We start from the raw sequence: 26,172 nt of genomic DNA, 5'->3' as shown, positions 1-26,172 counted from the left end.
TTAAAATATAACAAATGATTGCTTCTTCCGACATCCCATCTCTTATCTTTAAATTTTTTAGCTTAGCCACTTCGGTCCTGATCAGCCATCGAGGGTCAACCCAAGTCCCTTAATAGCAATAGCACTTAGACTTATATACCACTTCACAGTGCTTTACAGCCCTCTCTAAGCGGTTTTACAGAGTCAACATATTACCCCCAACAATCTGGGTCCTCATTTTACCGATCTCAGAAGGATGGAAGGCTGAGTCAATCTTGAGCCTGGTGAGATTCAAACTGCCAAATTGCAGTCTTGCAGGGTACTTGCAGTCAGCAGAAGTAGCCTGCAGTATTGCATTCTAACCACTGTGCCACCGTGGCTCTTATAATGGTAATTAAGAGTTACCAAAGATAGCAAATATATTTTAAACTTGATTAAAGAAACACATTTTGTATTCCTTCCTTTTGCTTCTAATAAATAATCTTTAATCCATTCAATTAATGTTGTAGAACTTAATTTCTTTTTGTTTCTTCTTTGTCCCTTCTCAAAAGTAAACTGAGTTGCAATATTCTTCTCCTTTAATTGTCATCTTTCATTCCTTCTAGTCCCCCCTTTTTAAATTTTGCTGTTTATTCCAAATCGTTTGACTCTTTTGCTGTTTTTTCAAAAATAAATTAAAAAGATAACAGTAGCACAGGAAGCCCTTAATGACTGCAACTAGGAAATGTTGAAACTGCTGTTGCTAAGTGACACAATTATGTGACGTTAAATTTTAGGATCACATCGCTCTGCGACCAAAATTCTGGTCCCAATTGCCATTTTATTCTATCACTAATGAAATTTACACTTCTGATCAGCCAAAAATCCTTGCTACATTTGATCAAAGCAAGGACATTGCTTTAAAGACAACATTCTGAAAAGACAATGAGAGACATCTATCAACAAAATATGAAATCATTTTGAGACTATTGTAACACGCACATACACAAAATCCTCCCTCTGCTTTTTTTCCTTGGTTCAGAAATGAATGTATTGTTTGCAGATTCATAAATCAGTTTAAATATGTAATTATAATTTTGTAAAACCACTGCTGTAATGCAGCACAGAGGCAAACAACATCAGCACTCAAGCTAAAATTATATTAGAATTATTCTGTGTAAGAGGAATGCTTGTAGCTTGCCTAAGTCCACCTGCCCATTAAACTTAGGTGAGTCCTAACTTGAATCATTAATGTCTAGCTGTGTTTCATCATTGCATTCCTAGTCTTCTATTTTTAAATGCAGACTTGCATTCTTTGAAGTTTAACCTGCAAGTTGCCAGCTTACTCTGAAATTGATTACAGAGGCTGCAACCCCTTACTCCTTTTGACTTGACTTGTAAAGTTAAACTCAAAGAGCTACGTAACAGGGAGGAGATGCTTTATTTTTCTGTCTCTGAAGTTGCTAGCATGTGGATTTCACTAATCCTCACTTCAGACATCAAAGGTCAAGGGTATTCTTGACTCCCTTTGGTCCTAATTTAATTTTTGGAAAATTTCAAACTGAAATGTCATTACTTGCAAGCAAGTTCCTTGGAGACCAATGAAAATAATTATGAATAAGCCTAATTATCTGTAAGAAGTATGTTTGGGTCCATGTGTGTCTATTTGTTCACACATTCATTCTAGTGAAAACGAGGTTTTGGAGGATAGGTTTGTGATCCCCATGGAGATTTGAATCACTGAAATAGAAGCAGACGACTTTCTCTGATTTGAAACAATAGACTAACACAAATGTACCTTTTCTCTATATAGCACATTGTACTCCCTGTAGCCTCTTTAAAGCTTGATCATGATAATGACCAAAAAAGTTTGTTCTTGGTCGCCACCAATCTCAAGAGAACCTTAAGCAATCTGAAGAACAGAATGTTTGTGCACTGTTACACAATTTGTCCTTTTTTAAATAGTTTTGTTCTGTACAACATGCCCGTCTCTCCCAAAGGAACATATCTCCTAGGGCTTCCTGTAGCATTTTCCTCCATTATTCTTTCATGCAACAATACATGTGGATGAATACACATGGCAAAAAGAATGCTGAGAAAAAGGTATCTCTTCATTTTACAGGTAAAACCTATGTGCAAGAGCCCATGAGATTCTGAAACCTTTCTAGCAGATCTTTCTGACAAAATCCAGAAGGGAATCTTTTATTCATTTCATTATTTTACACCCTCTTTCCCAAGAGATGAATTCATCAGCATGAAGAGAAAATAGCAAGATGTAATCCTAGGCACACCTATTGTTTTCATTGTGTTCGTGACAATGTTCTATTTGGATGTTATAAGCTGCTCAGAGGGCTTGTTTTATAGAGATACAAATTCTCGTAATATAATGAGATTTACTTCTAAGTAAACATGCAAGTACAGCTCTGCTGCATTGGCATGATCCAATCAAAATAATAGAGTGGCCAAGGAAGATTCCGTGGCAGATCTGACATCCAGATTTCAAGCTCTACTCATTTACTTTGATGAGATGCTATGGGGAAGATGGACGGTGGGGGAAGAGGCCAGTTTTTGCTTATCTAATCTCTTCTCTCCTCAGTGCAATTAATAGGAGGGGATTAACTTCATCAGTTTCAAAGCTGACATAATTTAAAGGTTGGGGAGGGGAGTTATCCAGAGTATCAGACAGCTTAAGATCATGATAGTCTCTGATGCTCCCTCTGGAGCATCATGGACAGAGCTGGAATACGGGCAGCTGAAACAGCCCATAGTTACTGTGTTTGGCACTTGAGGATTACTGTCTAAAATGTAATGGGAGAGGAGAAAAATATATGAAATAAATAGGACATGCAGCCTAGCTGAAAACGCATCTGGAGGTGAGTTGTGCTGATTTCAGTGGGATTTGTTCGAAGGAGGTTAGGATAGAATTGTCTGATTGTTTACATTCTTATTTTGAGTTTAAGGAACTTGTGGTAGGGACAGCTGAATCCCTGGAGGAAAGGGAAGAAAGAGTTCTCACCAACGGGGAACATATCTCCAGCATTATGGAGCCCCTGCATTTCTAATAAAAAGCAGGATTCTCTGTGATTTTGGCTGAGCCAGAAATAAATTACCTTTTTGATAGAAGGATGGCACAGGATCAGATGGGAGAGCAGTTGTAATTTGGAATCAATGCGAAAAACAGAGGAAGAGGTTTCCAGAAACTTTCAGCGGCAAGCAGAATAGCTGATCGTCACATCAAAACCACTCATATAAATACATAAAGGAGACACATCCAGTTCCAAACATTGTATGGGCATATAGTGTATGGCAGGGCTCTCCAACCTTGGCAACTTGTAAGACTTGTGGACGTCAACTGCCAGAGTTCCTCAGCCAGCTTTGCTGAGGAGTTGAAGTCCACAAGTCTTTAAGTTGGAGACCCCTGCGATATGGGATATGAAGAGGCTACAAGAAAGCAGGTAAAGAAATTATATTTTAAAATGTGAATACATGTATGTATTTAATTACATCACATTTTTCTACTTTTTTCAAAGAGAAAGACCTCCCTGTTCCCTTAGGCATTTAACCTTTAACATTTGTTTCACAATGTGTCACTATAGGGAAGTAAAAAGAAAAAAAATATATAGAAGGCCCCAGCTTTTCAATAAAAATAATCTACATGTAGAAGGGATAGATCCTTAAAGATACCATGGCATGACAGTGACTAAATTATTAAGTGACTAACTTCAATTAAAAAAAATAAACATGAGTCTAAATATTTCCCTGAAACTAAAATCAGTACGGCTTAAACGTATTTAATTTTGGCTCAATTGTATTCAAGTCTCTTTATTCCAGGGGTCTCCAACCTTGGCCCCTTTAAGACTTGTGGACTTTAACTCCCAGAGTTCCTCAGCCAGCTCTGCTGGCTGAGGGACTCTGGGAGTTGAAGTCCACAAGTCTTAAAGGAACCAAGGTTGGAGACCCCTGCTTTATTCTGCATATTTTTTGTCCTCTTTTCTTGCAAGTTCTCTGTTATTCAGTTCCTTTTGCTATGCCACCTTTCCATCCCTGAATGGCACTCATGGCAGCTAACAGCAAAGTTAAATTAGAAAAAGAAAAGCAGGATCCTACACAATCAATGACGGAGTTTTTACTATTACGATATATGGCACATTATAGTCCAGAAAAAAGGAACTATAATCATAAAATGTTAAAGTTTGTATTGTACAGGGATATTTAAATTCCCAGCCAAGCTCTAAATCTGCATTTACCCCTCAACTGTGTGTATGCTCTTTCTCAACTTTTGCTAAAGTTTGTCAAGTTTCAAAAGATGGGTGGATGTGGCCAGCCCTCCTTGCAAGTGGTACACACACAGAGACTGATGGAGGACCAATCAGTGTTTATGAGAGGTGGAAGCACTTTCATAGCTGGGCACAGAGGTGGGTTTCAGCAGGTTCTGACCAGTTCTGGAGAACCGGTAGCGGAAATGTTGAGTAGTTCCGAGAACCGGTAAATACCACCTCTGACTGGCTCCGTCCCCATCTATTCTCTGCCTCCCGAGTCCCAGCTGATCTAGAGGAAATGGGGATTTTTGCAGTAACCTTCCCCTGGAGTGGGGAGGGAATAGAGATTTTACAGTATCCTTCCCCTGGAGCGGAGTAGGAATGGTGATTTTACAGTATCCTTTCCTTGCCACGCCCACCAAGCCATGCCACGCCCACCAAGCCACACCCACAGAACTGGTAGTAAAAATTTTTGAAATCCACCACTGGCTGGGCAGGCAGAAGGCCAACAGAGAGAAGGTGCTACAGCAGGGGTGTCAAACTCATGTTGTCACGGTGTCATGTGATGTATTGTGACTTGTTCCCTCTTCGCTAAACTGGGTGTGGGCGTGGCCAGCGCATGATGCAACCAGCCCGTGGGTTGCGAGTTTGACACCCCTATGCCACAGGGTTTTTGGCAGGTGTCCAATTACATAGTCTGGTGCCATTGAACTTGTTGCATCTTATGCAGTATCTGAAAATAAAGAGGACCAATTGGAAGACACACGAAAGATAATAGCTAATTGTAAGCGGGGGGGGGGGAGGAGTGATATCAGGCAGACAAAAAAACTGCTTGCAGATATGAAGCCTTGTCAGCAAGTAAGGTTCAATTTTATTAAGTGCATTTCTTCAAGAATTCCTTAAGCAAAGCAGTCTGGCAACAAAAACTGGAGTGCCACTGTTAACACCTTCAACCCTATGAACTTTCTCATGCCAAGTTTACATTTGTTGCAATGATCCACAGAAGATGTCAGTTCCATTTAGCTTAATGTTTCTGCCCGTAACCATAAATGCTTCTTTGTGCAGCAGTACTAGAAACTAGTTCTGATGTGGCTTGTAATATGCCCCATTCCATGGCCAGCGTGATTTAAATGATATGTTTTCCTTATCTGTGCATAAATATTTTCACATATTTAGGGTATACAACTACAGGAAGAAAAAGGCTTTGCATATACAATATGTGTGTGGGCTTTATGGGAATCAAGACATTGGTAACGCAAGGCCCTAGCTCATACGGCAGTCAACTTGCATACAGCTGTATATGTTAAGGCTTTTCTTTTGCAGACATTAGTAACAACCAAATAATGTCACCAAGGATAGGTCTTAATCTAGGTGATCACATGATGAGAACTTCTGTTTTGATACTTGAACAGGTCTAAAGCATGACCCAGCATCAGAGTTTCTCTCTAGAATCGAAGCCTTGGATGAATAAGAAAGAACTACTACATCTATGTAAAAAGATTATCTATCTATCTATCTATCTATCTATCTATCTATCTATCTATCTATCTATCTATCTATCTATCTATCTATCTATCTATCTATCTATCATCATCTATCTTTCTATTCATTCATTCAATTTCTATAGCTGTCCATCATAGGCAATGACTCCGGGTAGCTTACAATTAAAAAAAATATATTACAGTTAAAAATACAAAAAACATTTTAAATCAGTCAAAACTCTAAGAACATCTAGATTAAGTATACGTTAGGAACATTATCCTTCCTTTTCACAGAAACGCTTATACAAAAGGCACAATGCATACTGCATCTTTGCATCTTATGACAGTCTGAATATTACAGGAGTTGAAATGCATTATGATTTTAGCAGGTACATCCTATGTTAATTCCATATTGGGCCAATGCTTTGGAGAGGAATTATAAGTAATCATATAATGTTTAAGGAATATTATTCAGCAGAATAGTTAAATTCTGAAGTAGAAGACTTTTCAGAGGAATAGAAAGATGCCACCTAAATCTTTGTGTCCCCCTCATTTTTATGTCTGTCTGTCTGTCTGTCTATGTCAGTGATTGCTAACTTTTTCTGGACTGAGGGCCCAAAGCGCGTGTGCGCATGAATGCGTGTGTGCATGCCCAAACCCCCAAACTGCAATGTGCATGTAGCTCACACACGCGCTCCATCCTGCACATGCATGTACCCACCTGGGCATGCATGTGCTCCACCCTGTGCATGCATGCACCCCACCCCACCCCACCCCATGCATGCATGCACCCCACCCCACGCATGCATTCACCCATGCATGTGCCCCGGCCCCAGTGCATGCAAGTGCAGGCCCCCGCATGCCCAAACCCCCAAACTGCAATGTGCGCGTAGCTCACACATGCGCTCCACCCCGTACATGCATGCACCCACCTGTGCATGCATGGGCTCCACCCCGTGCATGCATGCACCCATGCATGTACCCCACCCTCCACGCATGCGTGGCAGAGACTTGATGACCAACTGGGCAGCGGGAGGCGCATGCACGGCGGAGCTGAACTGGGGTGACAACTCATGTGCGCACTTGTGGCCCGCATGCCATAGGTTCACCATCATGGGTCTGTCTGTCTGTCTGTCTGTCTGTCTGTCTGTCTGTCTGTCTGTCTGTCTATCTATCTATCTATCTATCTATCTATCTATCAATGTAGGTCTTTGGTTATTTGGGTTTTCTCCCGCGTAAAATTGGAAGTGTCTTGGCGACGTTTCGACGAAGTCTCATTCGTCATCTTCAGGCTTCAGCTTCGTGCTTCTGGGAGCAATGTGTGATTGCTATCTATCTATCTATCTATCTATCTATCTATCTATCTATCTATCTATCTATCTACCTACCTATCTATCTATCTATCTATTTATCTATCTATCATCTATCTTTCAGAAAAGATGTTTACAAATCGCAGAGATGTGTTTATCCAGGTAAATTCTCTGGTGCAGAAGACAGTGCAGGTAGAAGCAATTAAAATACATCCCACTGACTCACACTGCCATCTTCAAATTGGACTCTATAAGAGAGACCCCACTCCCTGCCTATGTATGTACGTATGTAATCTCAAATAATTTTATCTTTTATGTTTTATGTTACATGTTTCTCATTGTCTTTTCAAAATGTTGTTGTTAAAGCAATGTCCTTGTTCTGAGAATTCCCCCCTCTATTTTTCTTCCTTGGTTCAGAAATGAATGTATAGTTTGCAGCTTCATAAATTAGTTACATGGTACAATTTCCACCTCTGGAACTTGTGCTGTGAGGAATACAGTGACAGATAGATCCTGTGCTCTGTTTGCCTATGAGATGATTTCCTTGAAGTCTCATAATGAGTTGTTTTTGGCAGGATTAATGAGTATTATAATAGTAAATGGATGTTTGCAGCTCACTTGTGTTCCATCACATAGTAACATGAGGTTTCTGGTCCCTTGGAGGCCATAATTGGTGGCATTAATGCAATTTTTAATTACACTTCTTGAAAAAATGAATTGGAACCAAAACAAAAGCTAAGTGATCATCTCACTGTGGTGCCATGTGATATAAACAGAGTGGCTGTCACCATCTCCAATCTCTTTCTTTTAAATTAGAGGAACCAGAAAAGAAATTAAACCTTTGCAAAGATAACCTGATTTAGGATTTAAATGCCATTTTACAATTGTCTCTAACAATGCTATGTTCCTGGTTAGTTAGGAAGCGTTTTCTTCTGCTTGGAAGCTGCAATAAGATAGTAAAAATTCTACTTGCTTATAATCTTTTCCTTCTCTTTTTCTTATGGAGATTTTACTAATTTACTGTTTGTTTTTCTTACTATCAAGCCTTGCCCAGTTGGGCAAGGAAGGTCAAGGTAGCCAAAAAAATAAAATAAAATACAGATTTCAGTAATGCTTATCTGAGGTAAATTTAGAACCTTGGAAATTGTGATAGGAATGTCCAAGCCTTGCTTATGATTCAGTTAGTAAAATAATGCATACCTTGAATATCTTCAGAACAGGGGTGAAATCCAGCAGGTTCTGACAGGTTCTGGAGAACCAGTAGCGGAAATTTTGAGCAGTTCGGAAAACCAGTAGTGGACATTTTGAGTAGTTTGGAGAACCGGCAAATACCACCTCTGGCTGGTCCCAGAGTGGGGTAGGAATGAAGATTTTGCAATATCCTTCCCCTAGGAGTGGGGAGGGAATAAGGATTTTGCAGTATCCTTCCCCTGCCACACCCACCAAGTCATACCTACCAAGCCACACCACTCCCATCAAGCCATGCCCACAGAACTGGTAGTAAAAAAAATTGGATTTCACCACTGCTTCAGAGTTTGAATCCCCAAATCAAGGATGAGCTGCCTTTTATGAGATCAACTGTCCACTGATTCATCCAGTCTGCTATTTCTCCCATTCTTTTGCCAATTTCTCTGCAAGCTCTCATACATAAAATGGATGTCCTTACTGTATTTTACACTGTTGTTAAGTCTTTCTTGTAAGGAAACAATATAAACATGATCAGATCTAAAGCAACTCTTTATTTAAAAGTTTTCAGTGGTCTATTATGCTATACCTTCTCATTCAAATAGAGCAAAGAAATCTGATCTCAAACTGAGAACCACAATTTGTTTACAATATAATTTTTTACAATACAATACAATATAATATTTTATAAAAGGAATCAGGTCAGAGGTGGTATTCAGCAGGCTCTGACCAATTCTGGAGAACTGGTAGCAGAAATTTTGAGTAGTTCAGAGAACCGGTAAATACCACCTATGACTAGCTCCACCCCCATCTATTCTCTGCCTCCTGAATCCCAGCTGATCGAGAGGAAATGGGGATTTTGCAGTAATCTTCCCCTGCCATGCCCCCCAAGCCACGCCCCCAAGCCACGCCCCCCAAGCCACACACCCCAAGCTACACCCCCTAAGCCACGCCCACAGAACTGGTAGTAAAAAAATTTGAATCCCACCACTGAATCACAGGCTTCTCATACTCATAGTTTTGTCATCAGTAATTGTGATCTTTATTCTAGAACAGACGACATGTGTTAATATGGAAGACATTAAGGACTGTATTAAAACCTGATTTTTCCCTCAGTTAAAGGGAACTCATTAACTCATTATACTTAAAACTGTGGAAACCCTTCACTAAATATCCAGTTTCCAGAAAATGCTTGGGATTTTACCCATGGTTTGGTTCTGCCTCTCACCTGGTCAATTTGCAGAACACAGAAGGACTAGAGAGCTGGACAAGTAAGGCTTCTCCCTGGACATTGATCTTATATTATAGCCTAGTAAAAGCTCACACTCAAACTCATATAGTGGTGATAACAGCAGCAAGCATGCATTTGCAGACTTCCACACAAATGCCTTGTTTTAAAGTAATTTGAAAGGAAAGGATAAGCAGGACAAAAAAATAAAAGGCATGCTAGATGAAACTGAGAGATTTCTGGCAGATAATATTCCTTATAGGAAGAATATTGACACCTTTGAACATTGGTATTGGATGAGAATACCATGGACAGCTAAGAAAACAACCACTTCATAAGCACATGGCACAACATAGGAGAACAAACGCATCAGGACTAGATTCAGCAGTCCATCTGCATTTAAAAGACACTTTTTTGAAGGCAGCGAAGTCCACATTTTGGACAGAGAGGACCACTGGTTTGAAAGAGAGGTCAAAGAGTCCATCTATGTCAAAATTGAACAGCCCTCTCTCAAAAGAGAAGGAGGGATACGGCATTATCTATCTCCAATCTACAACACAATCCTTTCAACAGTTCCAAGAAGGCTCCACACCCAATTTCACCACTCAGGTGACCCAGATGACCCAGATAAACCTCCAGGTGACCTTAATGACTCACTAAAAGAATGCAAATTACCAGCTGCTTGCAAGGAGTATAAATCCTTCCGTTCCCAACCATCCAGTCAGAGCTGAAGAAGCTTCTTGGATGAGAAATGAAGCATCTTCAAAAAAAAAGTCAGAAAGTCCAGTTGCCTCTTGAAAAAACACCTTTGGGACTACCTGTAATGTTAAATCATTTTTTAAAATCAAGGGTTGGTAAGCAAACAATAACGTTCTAGTTTGTACACATACTAAAATATAACAGATAACTTCATACAATTCTAACTGAGAATCAAATTAAGAAACCTACTGTATTTGTAGGATTCAGTCTGGGTTGGCCACCAAGATCAGATGTTTAGCCTTCTGAGTTTTTGGACTTGTGCTGGAGCCCATCCTCAGGGAACTTCTCTCTACCAGAATGTGTTCTTTGGGCTATGCCTACTGTAGGCATGTGAACCCAGTCTCTCTGTTTTGGGTCTTTCTTTTCTAGGACAAAATATTTAGTACCCCCAAATGTTTCTCTGGATGTGCCTTAGTACCAAAGTTCATTATTCTTCAAATACTACATCTCTCTTTTTTATTTTAGAATGGGATTATTCCTGTGGTGAAGGAGGAAGAGACCAGTGGTGGAATTCAATTTTTTTTTACTACCAGTTCTGTGGGCATGGCTTGCTAGACGTGGCAGGGGAAGAATACTGCAAAATCTCCATTCCCACCCCACTCCAGGGGAAAGATACTGCAAAATATCCATTCCCATTCCACTCTGGGGCAAGCCAGAGGTGGTATTTGCCGCTTCTCCAAACTACTCAAAATTTCTGCTACCTGTTCTCCAGAACCTGTCAGAACCTTCTGAATTTCACCCCTGGGAGAGACCCTTATTGGGAATGCAGAATATAAAATGGTGAGTGTTCTGTTTTGTTCCCTTTCCTTTCATGAGCAGAATAAAAATTTCATGCACACACATACTCATGGTTTGGAGCCTTAGGAAAATGTTCCTTTGCTGCCAATGAGAATTTTTCCCTAAGGTTCTGGCTTTGTAGGGAAATAAAACAAATTTGTCTTTCTATGCAGTGTTCCAATAAGAACTGCCTCCCATGTGCTATACATTAAAATAAGGTAAGCCATGAAACAAATATCTTTCTTATCTCCTGGACTCAGATTGAAAAGGCTGGAACCTTCAAAAGATATTCAACTTGCTTATTATCTGTAAATCACACATCAGATTTTTTTAAAAGGCAAGTCCTAGTATTATTAATCTGGGTAGCTACTAATTACAGCAATTAGAAAGAAAAGATGTAGCAATGTGGGTTTTTAGTTATCCAGTATCCTTTCTTGGATCTATCAAGTCTTTGGTATCTCACTCCTTCACCTTTGATTTGATTAGTTACTTCTGATTTTAATTCTACCACTCAAAATTAGTTTTATTTTATTTTTAAAAAAGGGATTAAGAAAAAAAATCACCATAACTCATGTTCTGTGATCTCAAAGTTTTTGCCAAGGATCCTTCTTCCAGCAGTATGAAGAAAATGCCCTGCAAAAAGAAAATTATTAAAAACTAATATAAATTGCCTTTTTAATTTCTAATTAAATTTTTATGAAAAGTAATGCCTAGGAAAATAAAAAAATAGACATATACATTCTTTTAAAAGATGCTATTAAATATTAATTTCCATAGCACCTATCACTGTTCTATCTGTATTCATTGTTTAAAAAAAGCAGTGTAATTCTGTTCCAGCTGCAGATAACATTTTGTGTTAATTAAGAACTTAGTGGACACTTACCTAATAATTTATCTGGTTTCGGATCGGGCTGCTTTACATTTGTGCTTAGCTTGGCTGTGGGACCATAAAAATAGATAAAATGCCATTTCTAATATGATATATAATATCAGGATTAACTTCTTATCTCTCAATCTTGCTTTTAAGTCACCCATGTTGAACATTGCAAACCCATTATATCCGCTATAATCACAGTTTGGTAGATTAACATTTTGTTCTGAAAGCTAACTTTTGTTTTCAAGTCCACAAACAGTGAAGAAAAGGGGGAACGAAGAAAAGGGGGAAAGAGTGATACAACCCCCTGAATGCCAGGTTCTTAATCTACAATGAAGTGGAGTGTGATAGCTTTTTAGTACTGGAAAATTATATTCAGCATACGTTTTTCACAAATTGGATGAGTCTGTTTCATTGCACTGTTTGCTCTAACCCAGGGATGTCAAACTCAAGGCCTGGGGGCCGGATCCTGCCATGGGGTGCTTAGATCTGGCCTGTGGGGCCTCCTTGGAAAAAGTGAACGATTGGCCCGAAGTGCTTCTGCCAGTGAAAATGGAGCTTGGGAGCACTGCGTACAACCCTTCCAAGCTCCGTTTCTGTTGCCAGAGGGTTATAGGAGCCTGTCGCAGCCACAAACAGAGCTCGGGAGCTGGCAGAGCACTCGGGCCACCCACAGGTGCCCCCGACAGGAGTGACATCGAGCTGGTCATGCTCACCCTGGCCACACCCACCCCAGCCCCTCAAGGTGAAACACAACCCTGATGTGGCCCTCAATGAAATCAAGTTTGACACCCTTACTCTAACTCTAAACAAATCCCAAATAAACTTTTATTTTTCGTTCTTTTATTTTAAATGCAGTCAAACGATGAATCATTTCAAAGCATGCTCTGTTTAAAAAGACCAGCCCAAATTGGGTCAACAGGAGATAAAAACCAAGCTGCCATATAAAAATTGGTGGTAGGTATTCCCACTGAGTTAAGACACGCTTTCTTTAGGGAAAAAAGGTAATCATTATTTCCAGATTTTCATTTGAACATACTGTATAGGTTAGCAAGGGTAAATTTAAGGAGCACTTTTTTTCCCCTCCTATAAAACATTTTCTCTCTCTTTTACAGTGCATATGTGATTATCCTTATGGATATATCAAACTTGATTTTGATTAACAATATTTGCTTCTATTTACATTATTGAGTTTATTATTGTAAATGGATCTATATCTTGATCATATATATCTTTATATCTTGTTTGGGATCAGCAATGTAAGTACTGGAAAATGGTAAAAAATAGTAAACCAAAGAAATTAAAGCATATAAGAAAAAGAAAGGGAATTATAGCTAGTTTGCTATGATTTATTTCTTTCTATTCTTGAAAATGATTGCTGCTTCTATCATCTCCGTACATTGCACTTTTCATTTCCCTTTCTTCTTTAAATTTCTCACCTTTTCTTTTGTTTTCAGGATCTCATCAACTCCATCCAGTCACAGCTTTCTCAGTCTTCACTTTCCTCTTGATCTATTCACTCTTATTTCATAAATTTGTTTCGCGATTCCATCTTCATTTGTTTGTTTTTTTTCTATCTACAAGACCGAAACACCTCAATATACTTGCATTCAGGTCACTCACTTTAGTATTCAATCCACATTCTTTCAGCATGCATTCACTTTTAATCCTATCTCTTCTGGTTTTATCACACATGTTTCTCAAGTACCCCATTCCCGCTGAAATTCATTTAAGTCATATGCTTCTTCTGAGATCCCCGACTCTCACTTCCATCAATAAAATGGAACGCAGCCATCTTGACTTCTTTTAGCAATAATTAATTTTGCATGGACAGGTTGATATGCAATGCTTAAAATCATTTTTTTAGAAATGTCTTATCCAGGGTTTTGTTTTCTTTGTTTTCAAAGGTAAGAATGGAGGGTAATGAGAGTTACCTGCATCTTGGTCTTTGGTAGAATTAATGCTCATGCAGTCTAAGATTTGCTGCACATCATATCTAGGAGACCGTGAGTTCTAGTCCTGCCTTAGACAGGAAAGCCAGCTGGTGACTTTGGGCCAGTTACTATCTTTCAGACTAACCATTAATTCATTTCAGTTATTAAGTGGAACTGATTAAATGTTGCCTATGCTTTATCAGCTCTATTGTCTTTCAGTGTGTCTTGGGACCCACCTAATCCAAAACAATGATGATTGCATCTAAAAGCCAAATAAACTTAGAGCATGGTATTATTACTAAGAACTCCTACGGGCACCTAGACAAGTATATTTTGAGATCTTCCTTAAGTACTCTTGCCAAATGAATTTAGATATTTGACTAAAATGGAGAGGCTTTATAACACCCACCTGTACCATAGTCTTTCTAAACCAGCTTGCCCAATGTCTATACTGCTTTCTCATGTAACAAATGTAACATTGCTCCAGTGGTGAAATCCAAATTTTTTTACTACTGGTTCTGTGGGTGTGGCTTGGTGGGCATGGTGTGGCTTGGTGGGTGTGGCAGGGGAAGGATACTGCAAAGTCCCCATTCCCTCCCCACTCCTGGGGGAAGGATATTGCAAAATCTCCAGTCCCACCCCACTCTGGGACTAGCCAGAGGTGGTAGTTGCCGGTTCTCTGAACTCCTAAAAATTTCCGCTACCAGTTCTCCAGAACCTGCTGGATTTCACCCCTGCATTGGTCTAACTCTGCCATGTTGTCAGTCTCAGAATTTGGGTGTAAATGCATGCATTGGTCAGAAAATTATATATTTACTACTGTTTATTCCTGTTGTATTTGTGAACTGTTGCATTCTAATGTAGTTGCCAAATGAGGATTATCTGTATTAAAATATCTATGTTTTTCCTAACCATTTGAGTCTCCACAGTATTATTCTGAAAATGTGAAACCTTATACTGTAATGGGATTATGGGTTTTGTTAAAATGTGTTTATGCTATTTATCAGTTATATTTTAGCATTTTTATGAGAGAGAACATGTTTGCTATTTGACAGATAATAAATAAACATCTACATGAATCAAAACATGTTACCTAAAATGCAATAATTATTATGATCAAGAGTTGTAATAAATATGCACTAAGAATCACAACCACTGAAAAAGGATAATTGAAATATTTTAATACATGTAAGAGAAATTCTGTACAAATGAACATACACTAAAGTACTAAAATAGTATGTACTTTAAAATCTGATACAATATTTAAATAAAAGCATAATAGAAGGACCATAATAAATTCATCCATAAACTGAAATGTTGTGAATATTTTGAAAAAAAAATTCCTTCTATTTGTCGTAGAAGATGTGAAGTGATTGATATATGCTTAAAATTGTGTGGCTCAGGCTGTAAGAAGCCTGTTATTAAACACAGCTGCCTGCAATTACTGCAGGTTCAAGCCCCACCAGGTCCAAGGTTGACTCAGCCTTCCATCCTTTATAAGGTAGGTAAAATGAGGACCCAGATTGTTGGGGGGGCAATAAGTTGACTTTGTAAATATACAAATAGAATGAGACTATTGCCTTACACACTGTAAGCCGCCCTGAGTCTTCGGAGAAGGGCGGGATATAAATGTAAACAAAAAAAAAAAACAAATTAGGAAATATACACAAAGATTTAGGAAAAATACCAAATATAAACAAAGATTAATAGTGGCAGTGGTTTGAACTCCAAGCTTGTTTCAATTTAATTTCTAAATGTTTTGTTACCAGACTAGGTAACATCATCAGTGTATAAATGTATAATTTATAAGCTAAGGAGAATAGGACAAGACAATCCTGCTGCTGATGTTACCTAGTCCGGTAACGAAATGTTGCTCTCCGAGCTTGTTTCAAAAACACTGCCAAAATCTAAAACCCAAGTTAGAAAAATATTTTCTATTATTTCAAAGATTAATTTCTTTGAGTATAGTCAGTGCCAATAATTCTACAAAAGGACTCTGCTAATTACAATACCTTAGCATGTCTAGTCTGGCACAACTTTGTTGTTTGCATAATGTAATAAACATTGTTTTCCTTAATAGAACGACTCCGTTGTATGCATTCAAAGCAAAATCAGCAAATTCTCTCGTGTTCCTCTTCTTCACTTTTCATTCTCCTTCTACACTACCATCACTACCTTTTGAATATGTGAGTTTTTCTTCTCTCTCTCTGAATTAAAAGTCCCATAACTTCAGTCAAGCAGATGGTGCCTGTCTATTCCTCTCTATTAGCATTTCCAGGGCTAGCTTATTTTACAGAAATGCTTTTTTCTGCATTGCTCTGATTTTATTTTTAAAGTATACACTACCAAAGATATTATAGCTTTGCCGTATCATGAGTGCCAAATCTTCCATTTTATCACTCTTTATACAGTCGCTGGCAAACCATTGAAAATGTCTGTTTAAGTGACAGTAACAATGGCACCAGATAATCTGCAAAGGAAGTTTTGTTGTAGTGATCTTATTTCCTACACTTTTATTAATATATTGATGGAATAATGCCATTTCCTCTCTGTAATTTTTTTGTCTCTGCAATTTGTTCTTTTTCACTGAACAAACATATTTGGGATGCCACTCAGTGGCACCGTTAGAATATTTATTTAAAACAAATACTACCATTACCCAACTAGGTGGAAAATCCATGAGTTAGATTTTGATAGCAGAAGCATTTTGCCACAATTTATGTGTGCATGCAAATCTTGGGCGCTTTGGATATAGGGTAGAGTATTTGCTTTATATGTATTATTTTGTTTGAATACACAAAAGCGGGTTTGATTTGTATGTTTCCCCCTTATAGAATTGTTCCAAGGCTCTGTCAGAGATCACGTAGAGTAATTTTTCCCATCAATCTTTGCTGTGCAGCCATGCACGAATGCAGGAGGAAAAAGGGGGCAGGAATCAAATCACTTAATTGCAGCATTTTTCATCTACATCTTTTGTTTTATGGTGGTAAAGGCCCCGAAGTAGCCTCCCATGATTCATGGCTGTCACCGCTGCCGTTAGCAGTTCAATCTTTCATTCTAGGCATTTTGGTACTGAAAGTACCTACACAATTACTTTGATGAATATGACTTGTTTGTTTTTTCTCCATTTTTAGCAGAGAGAGGGTTCTGCTTAATACAGACATTTAAATAATATACTATTCATGGCTCCCATATCTTCACAGTATTTCGGAAGCAGGAAATCCAGAGATGCTCTTATGCCCTATGAATTTAAGTTCACAGAGACTTTTTAGAGGCAACTTTTATTTTTCTGCTTGCACAACAGCATGATCTGATTAAAAAAAGAAATCCAGATTGTTTGAGAAAGGGATTCTTTTCAAATCTTTCCTGCGCTAACATTCTCCCCCCCACCCAGTGTTTACTACTTTCCTCCTCCTCCAAGTTTATATGATGTCAAAGTTAACAATGGGGTTTGGAGTGCAAGTAAAAACCTTGAGGAAACCACCAAAAATACAGTAATTGCATATTAGGGGAAGTTATAATTAAGGTCAGCATGACCTTTCCTTACTGTGACCTGCACATGTAAAACGTGCTCCCTTTAAGGAACAAGTGAGATTTAATTACCAAGTATTATGTGACGATTGAATAGTAGTATTCAATCAGCTTATGTGCACAACGTAAGGATAGAAAGTCATTTGCAGATTTGAAATGATTTTTATTCAAAAATGAACTCTATGGAATTCAAAGTTTTGCTAGCGGCCATGTTCTTTGCATGTCTAATAATGAGGCAACTTGATGATTATGCATCTGATATAAAGAACCTGAATATTGTATTTTATTGTATTTTATAGAGTTTAAGTTTAAATCACGACCAAAAGAAAAAGTGAAATGGCTTCTGATTTTACAAAACATGACTTGTTCAAATTATATTAGAACTTGCAACTTTATATTTGTTAGTATATACAGAAAGGCTTTTGTGTAGACAATATCAAAAATAAATGCAAAAAAAAGAGCTTAATTTAATGAGCCATTTAAGGAGTGTCTATCAAACCCAAATGTCCATTAAATCAGAATTTAAGTAATTGATGCAATTTATGTAATTTGTGTCAGTCATGTAATAAAGTAATTGAGGGTTTTATGTCATTTGCTTCAATTTACCTTATTTGTGTAATTATTTAATTGATGTATGTATGTCATTTCTGGAACTATATGTCATGTGCAATTTGTCCTACATTTGTGCAGATGATGTAAAATGTCAATTACGTCATTACTAGAAAAAGGTAAATTATTGCATATGAAGTAAACTTGGTAATTATGGAACTGCAACAATTGTACAGTAGACATCATAAACATGGACTTGTTTGTTATTTCAGGATGAAGTCCAAGTACAAATTTGATGCAAATTTGTTGCATTCAAAGTCCGTTAAATGAAGATCTATTAAATGAAAATTTCACTATATTCTCAAGAAGTACTGTTTCCCTATATTAGTTGCCAAGGAACTTGGCTGACTAGTAATGTGTGATGAATGAATTAAATTTACAAATACATATAACTGTTGTCCAATACTCTTTCACAGATCATCACTTGGTTTGTTTCACAAGCTTAATGCCTGAGTTCATTCATAGAATTAAACCAATAATATTACAGTTTAACTCAATGAGTGAATCAGTTTCTTTGCTGCGATGCATGCAAAGCTCAAAAGAATGAGTGTGCTACATTGGTGACAATTTTACCTTTTGCTTCTCTATCAGTCCTTTTGTCAATCAAAACTGGAAGAGGGTATGATTATTATTACTTTTCCCTACCATCTCCACATAATATGGAATTAGGCCTATAAATATCCAGATAGAGCAAGATTTCCCAAACTGTGAGGTGTATCTCCCTTGCGAAGGTGCAGCAGACTCTAGAAGAAGTGTGAGGAACCTTTTACTTGCCTTGTTACAATTAATCCACCTTTCGAAAACGGAATGGGACAACTCACCACAACTAACTCACCGTGGCCAACTCAGCACAGCCAACTGACTGCAGGACAACTTTCCATGGCCAACTCGCTGTGAGACAACTCGCTGCAGGACAATTTAACAATTCTATTTAATTATTTAAAACAAATTTTTTTAAAAAAATTATTTTTTCCATTCACATTTCATTCTGTCCCTTCTTTTGCATCCTCTCTGTAATGATTCTGTTCCATTATTTCTTTGACGTTAGTGTAAGTCTTGTCCTGCAGCAAGTTATCTTGCATCAATTTGGCTGTGTTGAGTTGGCCATGGTGAGTTGGCTGTGGCAAGTTCGCCATAGTGAATTGTTATTGTCATTGGTTGTTGTTGTTAGTTGCGAAGTTGTGTCCGACCCATCGCGACCCCATGGACAAGCTCACGCCTACTGCTTCAGTGATTCCAGCCAGCCAGCTCGTTGTTGTGACCGAGGCCCAAGTAGTGATTACCAAACACAATACAGGCCTGAACAAACTTATTTTCTTAAAACAGCTGAGAATTAATCCATTCTCAGCTAAGTCATAAACAGTCCTTCGGCCTTATCACCAACCTTTGTTGTCTTTGGCAACCTGCGAAAGGCTTTTCTTGGCAAAACCCCCACAAAGTTCAAGATACGCTGACAAGAAGCACTGGAATCAACGTTGCTTTTCCACAAAGATGCCAACGGCTCGTTGCTGCTCTTTTAAGCCTTATGGGAGTGGCCAATCATCTTCTGGCCTTACTCCCTAATCATCCTTTTTGCTTCAGGTGCTGTTGCCTTATGGCAGCTTTTCTCATGCGTGGACTAGGAGCAGGCTCCTCCTGTTCCTCTATCTCTCTGCTGTCCACCTCTGGAGGCTCTGGAGTCCGCGCATCACTCCCAGATGACCCTGGCCCCATCTCTGCCTCCGACATAGAGCCCTCGCCTGGGCCTTCCCCTGACTCCAGGACTGGCCCATTGTCCTCCCCAGCCTCCTCACTGTCCGACTCCGCTGCCACGTCCGCAGGCTGCTGGCGGACCACAACACTCATTCTCTGTCATCCCCTTCTTCTTTTGCCCTCAATCTTTCCCAGCATTAGGCTCTTCTCCAGTTGTCTTTGGGAACTGTCATAGACCCTTCCCAAAGATTCACATTGTTTTCACTGTTCATTTGTGTTCATGTTGGATTTTCAGGGGTTGTACATCAATGAAGATTATTCTAAAGGGAGGTGTGACAGCCAAATAATTAGGAGCCCTTGCTCCAGAAAGTAGTAAAGACATGCAGAACCTCTGATTGCTGCCCTCTAGAGGTTGTCTAGAATTTTTCAGCACACAGTTGCACAAGTGGAATGGGGCGAATTACAGGCTGCTAGTACCAGCTTCTGCTGCAAGCCATGGAAAGCGTGGAAGGGAAACGGAGTGGCAGCTAGTGTGTTTGTATATTTCAGGTTTTGAAAATATGTGCTACCTACTAAAATGAGCTATCGACTAATTCTGAAAGAAATGTTATATGGGCTTAACGTACATCTTCATTGCCAGTGTAATGAGAAGAATTAGAGCAGCATCCATATGTGGAATATTTATTTTCGCAATACAAGAAAATGTATTTCCTTATTTTTTTCCCCTGCATGCAGAAGGCCTTAAATTTTACAGATGTGATTAATGCTTTAATTTGCTGTTCTCGCTGGCTACAAGTTTACCATACAATATAAATTACTTAGAGAGAAATTTGCTTATATGGAATCTAATTCATATGCTCTTTAACCATCCTGTGTGGTAAGAGCTCTTCCTTCTCTACAGCACAATGCTGCGCTCGTTGCAATTGGTTTGAAAAATAAGAAAATATTGGAAGCTTTTTTTAAAAAAAATAAAAAACAAAAACCCAACAACAACAACATCAAAACTGCAGTGTTTTTGAAGCCAACATATGCTGTAATTAGTGTTTGTTTTAGCAGGGATCAGTGAACAGAATATCAGTTGTAAACTGTGAAATGAAAATTGCAGGTTTTTCTTTTTTTTAATTGATGGATGTTTTCTTTACGAATTTGCAATACTTACACATAAATCTCGTTTTCATAAGCTTGCCTTTGCTAGTTTGTCTTTTCTCCAGGCATTCAAGGTGGCTTCCATGGGATTCGCCCTTTATGTTATTCCTATAAGAACAACAAAGTGAGTCAGGTTGAGATGAGAGAAAGGAATTGCTGTAAAAAACAGACTTCAGCTGGGTTTCCCCAATATTATTGAAACACAGTTGATTCTTACAATGTTGGTATGATGTATCCAATATTTTCCATTTAGAAACCAAGGAATCTGTGGTCTTTGTTGCAGCTTGATATTGGCTTCTTTGACTGGGACCTCACATTACATAATTATTTATATGCTTGCCCATCCTGGCCATTAAGGGAAACAGGCAGAACAATGATATTTGTATCCAGTAAATTACAAACTCCTTCTTATAGGAACATGAAAGAGGCATTGATACTTGTCTCTTCTGGATCTTATGGTCCTAGACAATCGAACTGAAGGGGGGAGGAAAGGTATAGATCAGAGGTGTCAAACTCAAGGCCCGCACACTGCATCCAGCCTGCAGGGTGCTTAGATCTGGTGGACTGGCCCACAGTGATGGACTGGCCTTTGGGACCAGTGAAAATGGAGCTTGGGAGGGCTGCATGTGGTTCTTCCAAGCTCCATTTTTGCTGGTAGAAGGTTGCAGGAGGCCGTTGCAGCCTAAAATGGAGTCCTGGAGCCTGTTTTCACTGGCAGAGTCCTCGGTCCACCACAAGTGCCCCAACATGAGTGATGTCGAGCTGGCCACGCCCACCCTGGTCATGCTCCCCCCAGCCTCCTCAGCCACACAACCCTGACGTGGAATCAATGAAATAGAGTTTGAAAGCCTTAGTAAACAGTAGATGATAGAGATATAAAGTATCTTTTATCCTGCCTTTATTATTTTTATAAATAACTCAAGGTGGCAATACTCTTTCTTCCTTCAATTTTCCCCACAACAACAATCCTGTGAGGTGGGCTGAGCGAAGACAAAGTGACTTGCTCAGCTGGTTTTCATGTCTGAGGTAGGACTAGAATTCACAGTCTAACATGGTGCCTTAATCACTAGACAAAACTGACTCTATGTGAACTATATATATTATGGTTTTTCTCCTGAGGCTTTATCGTTATTGTTATTGTGATAATGATTGATAAAACTGATGTAATGGCTTTATTTGTTTATTTTTTTGCACAAAGCTAAATATTTCATGCCATTTTCAACACATGCAGCTGAGTGGATCAGGCTTGTGCACAGAAGTTCATTTTGCTAGATATACGGTGAAACTTCATTCTGTTATTTATGTGACACTAAGTATGAGTGTGATTTTGTTCAGCCAAAGGACACCACTGTTGTCACTGATGAGGCCATAGAGATGTCTAGCTCTTTGTGTAGTAGAAGAGTTGAAATTAAACATCTCTGATGAATCTACATCTGACTATAGTCTCCTGTTTTGCTTGCTGCAATTCTCAGCCAAAAGATGCCTTCTTATAATTGTAATTACTTATATCTTTTATTTCCTTTTAAATCATTATTGGCAAGTTCAGATGAAAACTCAACGCAAGCTTTCGATTTATAAGTGTTTTTATTTGATTCATCTCCTTCTCTTTCTTTTATTTTTTTCTCCTCCATGGATAGGATATAATAAATCAAAACTTCTATTGTCATTTTTAATTTTTTTCTAAAAATATTTTTAAAATAGTTGAATTAGGTTCTGGTGCTAATTTATGTTATGAGATGGTTCTGATATGATTGATATATATGATTGATAGTCTGAACAGAGTATCACCTGTAGTGTCTTGGGTCTTCCAAAGTCTTAAGCATAGCAGATGTGACTTCTCCAAGTTGTCAGCCATGAACTGTCATTGGGAAACATAGTGATGGTTGTTGTAATTCAGTAAGATCTGGAGAGATTCAGCTAACCCAGAACTATTTAGTGACTTTCAAGAATATCTTGCTTTATGTTCTAGATTTCACTGAATCTTCCATCTAGTCTAGTCTAGTCTAGTCTAGTCTAGTCTAATATAAACTAATCTAATCTAATCTAATTCTTTCTCATCTGTTATATTATTAATATTAAGGGCTGGAACCTGTTTCCCCACAGAGCACTTCTTTCCGTAAATATATTTGTTTAATGTATTGAATCAGAGTTATAATAACCCTCTTGAAATTTAAAGGTGGTTGTACTAAAAAGCATGTTGATAGAAAACCAATTATGTGGCATTCCATGTGTGAAATAGATTAATAGAATGTTTCTTCAACTTTGAAAGTGCAAGAAAGCTATTAAACTGGGGCTGTATGTAATCCATAAAATAATTATGTTCACATGTGACACTATATTATCTAATAGTATCTGCTTATAAAGAACAGTATGATAAAGTCTTTAATGAGACAGCACTTTTGTAATGATTGGGTGTATTTGTATTCTATATGACTTCTGAATAACTTTTTTTTTCTCCTTAGTGTATAATTTGTAGTTACATTTATCCTTGTAAAGAGCCAGGGAGATGATCTTAGAGAAGGAATCTATAAGTCACTAGGGAAACACCAGATGCAGAAGAAACATGAAGGTGGGACGGTATTACAAAGAGACTCAGACTAGCCCTCCCCACACACACACCCAGAATCTTTGGGGTATGAGAAGGAGAGAAGACAGCAGACATGAAAGATTTGTAATTATAGCCCTGTGATGGCGAACCTATGGCACATGTGCCAGAAGTGATATGCAGAGCCATCTCTCCAGGCACGCGAACCGTCACCCATTGCTCTTCCAGGTTTTGGCACACATGTGTGTGAGAAGAACAGCTGGTCTTCACACGTGCATGTGTGCCAGAAACTGGAAGACCAGGCAGCCAGCACGCACATGCGCAGATGCAGGCACTCCCGTTTTGGCACTCGGTGCCAAAAAGGTTCGCCAACACTGTTATAGCCTATTCCGACAAAGTGCGATTCTAGTTGCCCTGTTGAAGGGCTGACAACCCATCACTATTGCCCTTTTGTTTTTCTTTCTCTCTATTCTTTTTATTTTCCAAAGGCCTTGAGACATCCATCAGGTGAAACGTACAGGTGTACTTTCTTGGGTACCATTCTCTCAGAACACTGGAAATCATGCAGAAGATTCCATTTATCTTGGTTTAAAGCTTACTATTTATATGCCACGTTTTGGTCTAGAGGGCAATTGAGGTCCCTTCAAGTATGGAAAGCTTTGGATTGAATCGGTTGTGCTTTGGATTTAAACTGCTTCCTTACTGTATAGTCTTGTCCAATCCTGGATGGAACCCACTCAGTCATGGAGAGCAGATTATACCTCATTTGAAGTCAATAAATAGCACTTCGATTTTGTCTGACTTTATTCTGAGGTTTTAAAGACCCTACGAGTATCTTTACTTTTCTCAATAAATAAACAATGGTCCTGAGAATTTCTCATTAGCAAGAAGTCTTTGTTGTCAGGTAAGGTCAGGAAGCTGGTACAGGTTTTGCAGTAGTAAAAATCCTCTTATCCATGCTTTGAAGAGGAAAAAAAATATAATTAATTGCATACGCTCTTCCCCTCCAGGTCCTTACTTCATGTTGTGTGCATTTATTTAATTGTATGCCCCAAAGAATCCTAGCAGTTTGTATGAGAAAGAGATGAAACGGCATCAAGCTACTTCTCCCCTTGAAAGACCTGAAGCACGATAAGGCATCTCGCCATGCAAATGGAGAAATGGTCTTCTGATCAGGTCTGTAGAGATGCAGCATTAAACAATAAAGATGAGCTTTCCTGCAGCTTCCAGCTGAGCTAAAAAGAAATTGGCTCAGTTCTTGAAAATTCAAGAGTTGCTTTCACATGGACACAGTGCACCCAGGTGATAGCATCGGTCGTGGTGACATATGAGGGTTGACATGATTATGACTTGGGTACAGAAGGGCATCACAAGTCTATTCTTTAAAATGTGTACCCACACTATGCATGTTGATTAGTAGTGCTGAATTTAATATATTGGAGTTCCCACTGTTCCTTCCTATGAAGGATGAGTGTGAGTAGAATAGTTTATCGTACATACGTAAGGTGCTTAAAGAGCTCTATTATCTCAGAGCATCTGACTTTAAATGCATGTGATTCAAGCACCTGCAATTGGTAATGACTGGATCATGATATAAGGCAGAGAAAAAAATTCTACCCTGAGTTGTTTTCAGCCTCCTGCATTTAGCTATACAATGTGAATAAAGAACTAAATATCTTATTTAAGAATGTTGTACATGATCTTTGTTTATATATAATGTCATGCAGTTATCAGCACAATCAAAAAATGTATTTAATCCCTTTTTTCTAATGTGATTAGCAAGTACTGAGAAATCACCTTATCTCACTAAAACACAGGTACAAATGCAGAGTAAATATTTTGTAAACAATTATTCTGCCCTTGCATATTCAGCAGCGTGCTAAATTATGCATAATCTTGCATAAGTAATAAGTGAAGGTAGCTTAAATTCAGATTTTTTTTTTAACCTGACCTATTTCTTTCAGTGCTGTTAGCTTCTTAAATCATGTATGAGCTTTCCGTAAGGCTTCAATGAGTAGTTCTAGTGGAGAGACTTCAGTAATAAATTTCAGGAGAAGACAAGTTTTTTGACAGGCATAATGCAACACATACAGAGTTTGGAACTCACACTCTGGGAATTTAGAGCAATCCTTGCATAGCAGCTTTTTCCTGTTATATTAATAGAGAAAATGAAGTATGAAAGTCCTCAGGAATTACTGCTAGGTGTAATTTAAATAATTTACCAGAAGACAGTTCAGCACGCACATTGAACAGGGGCATACAGAGTTTGCCATAAGCAGTTTATAAATAAACTATATTCTGCTGAAGTAAGTCAGGCATAAATTATAACTATTCCTTTTGTAGCTATACCCTCATCTTCATTGTAATAGTTATTTAAAATATAAAGCCCGGGTTATGACCTTCTGCTGAAAATTACAGACGTTGCCTCCATTGTGCCTTGCCTATGAGTACGCTTATATACAATAGTACAATCCATATAAAAGCAAAGTAAAATTACTACTGTAGTGGTGAGGGAGAAAAAGAAGAGAAAGGAATACATTACATTTTTATAAACAGAAAACAGTTTTCTGTATGTCTGTATTTTATTATGGGGAAAAAGGGGAATGTGTAGTGATAAATTTGGTCATCTAGTGCCTGACCACCTCATGAAATCCTCATGACTATTTTCACATGCATTTTTCCATGTCAGTGAATGCCTTCTGTGGGTCAGCTTCCTTCATGACAAAAATCATTCAAAAGTAATATGAAGTGTGTGAACATAACAGGGGAGGTGATGGTAGTCGTGACAGAAGAAATGTTCTTCTTGACTATAGAAATTGGTCAGCTTCTATCAAATAGCAGCATTGTTTTTGTTAAAGAGCAGGAATATATTTTTTTTTACAGG

The sequence above is a fragment of the Ahaetulla prasina genome, chromosome 1 (assembly GCF_028640845.1).
Source record: "Ahaetulla prasina isolate Xishuangbanna chromosome 1, ASM2864084v1, whole genome shotgun sequence".
Taxonomy (NCBI): Eukaryota; Metazoa; Chordata; class Lepidosauria; order Squamata; family Colubridae; genus Ahaetulla; species Ahaetulla prasina.
This window is presented reverse-complemented; position numbering follows the sequence as displayed.